The sequence below is a fragment of the Marmota marmota genome, unplaced genomic scaffold (assembly GCF_001458135.2).
Source record: "Marmota marmota marmota unplaced genomic scaffold, marMar, whole genome shotgun sequence".
NCBI lineage: Eukaryota > Metazoa > Chordata > Mammalia > Rodentia > Sciuridae > Marmota > Marmota marmota.
The window spans coordinates 19,777,807-19,784,303 of record NW_025999990.1 but is presented as its reverse complement, the minus strand read 5'-3'; the positions used below and the strand labels follow the sequence as shown (position 1 = coordinate 19,784,303).

At 34.9% G+C, this 6,497-nt stretch overlaps 1 protein-coding gene across 5 annotated transcripts in view; it reads right to left on the bottom strand.

Annotated features, from left to right (window-relative positions):
• Smad2 (SMAD family member 2) overlaps nucleotides 1-6,497 on the bottom strand; it is a 92,649-nt gene that overhangs the window by 65,973 nt on the left and 20,179 nt on the right. For 2 of the 5 annotated variants that reach the window (XM_048806262.1, XM_048806261.1), the window contains exon 1: nucleotides 77-230. The exons of 1 other annotated variant lie outside the window; for it this stretch is intronic. The gene's annotated coding sequence lies outside the window, so the exon portion shown is untranslated. Of the gene's footprint in view, nucleotides 1-76; nucleotides 234-6,497 lie in introns of those variants that run through there. 2 more of the 5 variants (XM_048806264.1, XM_048806260.1) reach the window with 2 other exon arrangements.

The window sequence follows — 6,497 nt, the reverse complement described above, 5'->3', positions numbered from 1 at the left end:
CCATGGAGCCACATCCCCAGGCCTATTTTGTATTTTATTTAGAGACAGGGTCTTACTGAGTTGCTTAGCACCTCACTTTTGCTTTGCGGAGGATGGCTGTGAATTCTCGATCCTCCTGCCTCAAGCCTCTCCAGCCTCTGGGATTACAGGCATGCGCCACGACACCTGGCGAAGCTCCTATTTCTTAATACCACATCTTCATCTTTCTTGGTTCACAGACTATACTTTTTCAACTGAGTATGTCATTCCTGAAAAAGATGTATGAAAGTTAAAATAATGTAGAAGTCTTTAAAAAGACTATGCTGGGGGCTGTGGCTCGGTAGTAGAGTGCTTGCCTAGCATGTGTGAGGCACTGGGTTCAATTCTCAGAACAACATGTGAAAAAATAAAATAAAGGTCCATCAATAACTAAAAAATTTATTTTAAAAAAGACTATGTTGGAAATCATTTTTACACATAATATTATTTACTTTTTCAAACAGCACTGCTTCTCCCTCTTATTAAAATGGTTAAAATGTGGTTCTATCATAATTTTATTAAACAAAGCAAATCCCAGATACCGTCATTTTACCTCTGTATAAATAGTACCCATCTACTAAGAATTTCTTCCCTAATCATTCATAGCCTGGAATCATCTGTAACCCCAAATTTGCCTGTTTCAAAAACTTTTATTTTACAATTGGTTGGAGTCAGAATCCAAAATGAAACCCACAAAGTACTAAACCATAGGGAATGAATAATAATAACCCCTCTGCAAAGGATGGTCAAGAACAGTGAAGAAGATTACCGTGATTAAAGTACACATGATAACCTAAGAGAAACTGTAATGCCAATTACAGGTACACAAAGAAACAACTCAACTTTTTGTTTCTTTTCTGAAACAGCGTCTCAATATTTCCCAGACTGGCCTCAAACCTCCTAGGCCCAAGTAGTCCTCCTGCCTCAGACTCCCAAGCTGCTGGAACAAAAGACATGAAAACCACACCTGGTAAATACCTAACTTTTGCCACAGGCATCAGAAAACATTTCCCAGATGACTGATGAAACACCTGAGCTTCCTTTAAGTCTGCTTGCCATTTATTCATTCCTTTTTAAACTCAACAATTTTTATTTTGCACATTTATTATGCCTGTATTTACCTATTTGTTCCCAAACCTGCTCTGTGTTTTTTACCTATACTTTTGTACTACAGGCTGGGAAGAACGCAAGGAAGAGAAGTCCTTTATGGCAAAAAACTGGCCCAGCAAGGATGGGGGAGAAAGGGCAGAAGAGATCAACCTTCAGAGAATGATAATAAACAAAAGGAAAGAACAGATACTGGGAAAATAAAATTTACCTAATGTGGAAGAAAAAGTTAAAAACTGCAGATTCTTGCTTGAACAAAAGGTTAAATGAAAATACAACTGAGGGACTCGGGTTGTGGCTCAGAGGTAGAGTGCCCAACTAGTATGCATGAGGTGCTGGGTTCGATCCTCAGCACCACATAAATATAGATATCGTGTCAACCTAAAACCAAGAAATAAATTTTTTTAAAAAAAGAAAATACAACTGAACAAAATACAAATGCTAGAAGAACATTAAATTTAATTTTAGTTAAACTAAGTTTGGTGTACCAATGAAACTTCCTGATAGTTATGCCCAATAAGCAAGTAGAAACAAAGATCTCAAGATCTAACAGCTAAGTGGTAACACAGAGAGAGTGTTCAGGGAAAGTTACACTCAGGAAAAAATAATATGTATGAAGGAGTTATCGACCAGATGGTAGAAGCTGTAAGTGATTAGAGAGAAACAAAGGTGTCAGAAGTTCAAGGGACAATTTGGCTAACATATCAGGATCACACAACTCTTCAGCACCAATGCTAGGATTTGAATCAAACAGTATGATGTCAGAGGAATAAGTTCTTAATCACGATGATATTTTGCACTGCTCATTATATGTAGATAATGTAGAGACCTAAAAATAACCACCATGAAAGCTTAAGGTCCTTACAAAGTTAACAAGGCCAGTTGCACCTGACAATAAGTCTATTAGACAGGATCAAAATGATGCACTAGCTCTAACCCCGTTTTCGGCTAAATTATCTACAAATTTAAAATCTGCTCAGTACTTACCACCTATAAGACAACTCAACTCACAGTAGCCACCTTTCAAAGGACTCAACAAACCTTAAGGACAGTGTCTCTTACTATTGATTGGTTAAGACTTGACTACTCGATACTCCTGCTTTACTCTCCCTATCCCATATTACTGATATAAAATTGTTCATAAATTCCTTGCATTAATTAATGACTACAGGATCTATACACATGTATCCTTTTTCATTCCTAATATTTGGAAATTTTATTCTCTCCCCCGATTTCTTCCCTTCTCCTTCCCTTTTAATCAGTATTGCTAATTTATTATCAATTACACTAATATAATACTTTTTTTAGCTTTGTTGTTTTTTATGGTAGGATTATTTTCTATTCATTAATTTCTGCTTATCTTCATTATTCCCTTACTTCTACTGTCTTTAAGTTTGTTGTGCTATTCTTTTTCTATAAGCTTTAAGAAAGCGTTTTCTTTTCTGCTGCATAAATTTAAGGCTACATATTTTTCTAGTATTATATACTTTCTTCAAAGAACACAATTATTAAAATCCAATGAAACTTGTTGAGGCTTTGTTTATGATCCATGATATGGTAAATTCTGGTACAATGTCCACTACAAGAGTAAAGAGTATTAATTCATCATTAACTGTTCTAGTGTTCTACATTAGGATTACATCAAGTCTATCGACCACAATGTATATATCTTCTATGTACCTGCTTCTTGTATCAACTTTTGAGAAATATACTCAAAATTCTCACAAATACATCATTGTGTACTTGTCTGTTTCTCCTTCTAATGCAGTCAAAAAATTACTTCGGTTTATAGATGTTCAAACTGTTATTGGATACAGATTTAGGATTGTGGTAACTCTCTGGTAAATCAACACCCTAATATTATAAAATGTGATTCTCTTTAATGACTACTGCTTATAGTATTAGATCTTGCCTAATTTGTATAACTACAACTTCTTTCCTTCAGTTAGCATTTCATTGGTTTATCTTTTCCTACTACTTTCTCTTAACCTTTCCGAGTACTTAAAAGATGTGCCTCTCATAAAAAGCAACAGTTGGTGTGTTGCTATTTGTTAAGTCTGGTAATTTTTGCCATTTACTTGGAATATTTAGCCTATTTGCATTTTATTTAAGTTCTAATTTGACTGTATGTTTAATGATGCATTTTCTAGTCTTCTTTTGAATTTATCAAAATTAGTCATATTATTCAATCTCTCTATTCTCTCATTACACATTCTTCTTTTAGTGGTTACTTTTGATTAATTTCTTTATTCATCCTTCACCTTTTGCAATCTCACGCATATATTTTTATTATTTCCTCTATAATGCTAGAATCATAGAATACTGCTAGGTTATATTATTGTTATGAACACCACCTCTGGTTGGCTTCTGTTATTGGGTGAGGTTCTGCAGAACTTTCATCTCAAAGAATAGCAGGTCCTTATCTTCTTACCACCTAGATACAAGACTTTTGGTTTAGATGTTCAGTCTCTTAGTCTAAGCAGTTTCAGAATTTGACAGGGATTTTGAGGGGGAAGAAAGTAGTGGGTAAGATGAAAATCATTAGGGTGTATTTACCTCTTTCTCAAGGGTTTCCAATTCTCACCTATTGCTCTCAATGTCCCTCCCATAGTGAATCTTTACCTCAAAGTCAAAGGACTAAAAGAAATCTCAATTTTCTTTTCTGAGATTTGATTCATCTTTTCTGCACAGTTGAACTATTGAATTCAGCAACTATATTGCGGGGTTTTCCCTTTTTTTAAAGGTCCGTCACATTTCAATTTACTACTTAAGCCCCAGGTTCCAGCCCAAAGGCCCCCTTCATCCTGTGTCCATAAAAAAAGAATGCAGAATTTTACTTACTTTAATCATTTTTATTTCGAGTTTTCTATCTTTAAATGCTTACTTTTTGTAAATTACATGGCTTTTCTAGCTGTTTTTTTAAGAAACTTGAACTACAAAGAATTACTGCAACCTATCTAGAAAAATTCCTTAATTTTATTTCAATAGTAAATATTCCACATGAGGAATCTACAAGTTCAAATAATTTAACGTGCATGAGTTCAATTTTGAAGTTAAAGATAAAACCACTTACTACTTGAAGACAATACTGGAGAATTAAGATTTAAAAATCTAACTCTTGAGAAATACTATAGAAAATGACTAGAGTGAAAAAACAAAAATTGTATCAGGTACATATTATCAGAGTATATATTTTAAAATATTCCAAAGAGTGGAGTTTCACTTCTCTGATCAGGATGTAAAGAAAATTACAACAGATTGTCACTTTCATTCTAACAACCAAAACCAGCCTGATATGTTACAAAATCTTGGTTTCTTTGAACCATCAAACAGCTAAGGAGGCAAAGTAACCTGAATGGAACTAAATTCTATGACACCTCGACAGAAGAGAGGCCCATGAATGGTCTCTTTCCTGGTGAACTGACTAAAAAGAGGAATAACCTTGCCACAGACGAGAGCAAGGAACAACCAGTCTACACTGTAATGAATTTTAGCGGCAACATGTACACTGACAAATTAGAATTCCAAGATCTCAAAGAGCGAACTTCATCCACCCCTTCACTCCCACAGGCCGTCACTAAGTGCTTGCCAAAGTATGCCAAAGGTTGAAGAACAGGGCTAGAAAGCTGCAGGAGCTCCTTTTAAAAGCTTAAGGTCCCCCCCCCAAAATGTAAGGAATCTGCCCTCTGGAGAAGAAAGAGAGAAATCAATCCAATAAACTCCTCACATTCAACTGCCAAAGGTTGAGGTAGGACAGTACAGAAAGGAGAAAAACCTCACCCAGATACCCTGGATTTTGAACTGCCAAACCCTTGGGAAGGTATTACTTGTAGAAAAATACCTCACTAGTCATGATAGCTTGCCTGAAAAAGACCAAGTAACAGACAGCTGGAATACAAAACAAGCAATTCTCCCATAGTCCAGAAAGCTGGTGGCTCAGAAACTGAGTAACCAAACCAAAAAAAAAGGTTTTAAAAATCACATACAGACAGCAAACCTTGCAGAAAATAAAGTCTTCTCAAAATAAATTTAACTAAAGTTGCAACAAAGGCCAAAACGAGTTCAACTACACACCTTATCCACTTAGCCCATGTTCTATCAGACTAACCTGAGAAACACAGGGCTATTTTCTAGAGGTAATATTTACTTTAATCTCTGCTGTTTTTATATAAATGTTCAACATTCAATGAAAAATTATAACATAGGAAGTAATAAACATAGTCAAAAATGAAATTATTAATACACTCAGATCAGAGAAGGCACAGATGTGGGAATTATCAGACACAGACTTTAAGATAACTATAATAAAAGCACTAAAAGATTCGAAGAAAGTGATAGACAACATGCACAGCGAAAGAGAATTTCATCACAGACAGTAAAGCTTTAATATAAGTCCACAGGGAAATGCTAGAAATGAAAAATATAGTATAAGAAATTAAAGATTTCATTAAGTAGGTTTAACTACTGAAAGAAATGAGCAGTGAACGTGAAAATAGAACAAATTAAGGTATTTAAGTTGAAGTACAAAGAGGAAAAAAAAAAATGACTGGGAAAAATTCAGAATATCCAGGATCAAATGTCAACTGGGTTTATGTGACCATTTGTCTCAATTTGAGATATGGATTTAATGTAATCCTTATCAAAATCCCAACAAAGGTTTTTCTTTTTTTTAAGGAAAAAAATACAGAAGTTAAAAAACAATCTAGAATAAATAACTAAACCCATCTTGAAAAAGGAAAAGGAAACTGGAAGACCTATACACCATATTCTCAAGACTTACTATAAAGCCTTAGTAATAAGAAGTATAAGTGACATAAGAAAAAAGGACATTATAAGAACAGAAGTCCAATAACAGACATTTTATATATATTTTTTTCAACCATTCTCCATTAAGAAAATAAGTCAGTCTGTTCTTCAACAACTTTTCAATAATATGTAAAATCATAAGCCTTAACCACTCTCTCATGCCATCATCAGAAAAAGGAAATTTTTTAATTTTATTTATTTATTTATAGTATTGGAGATTGAACTCATAAGTGCTCTACCACCAAGCTATATCCCCAGTCTTTTTTTTGGGGGGGGGGGAGGCGGAGGGGGGGACAAGGTCTCATTTAGTTGCTCAGGGTCTCACTAAATTGCTAAGGCTGGCCTCAAATTTACAATCCTCCAGCCTCAACCTCCTAAGCCGCTGCCATTACAGGCATGCACCACCATGCCCAGCTAGGAAAATGCAAATTAAAACCACAATGCAGGTCTGGGGTTGTGGCTCAGTGGTAGAGCACTTGCCTAGCATGCATGAGGCACTGGGTTTGATCACCAGCACCACATTTAAAAAAAAAAAAAAAAAAAAAAAAAAAAAACAAACCGCAATG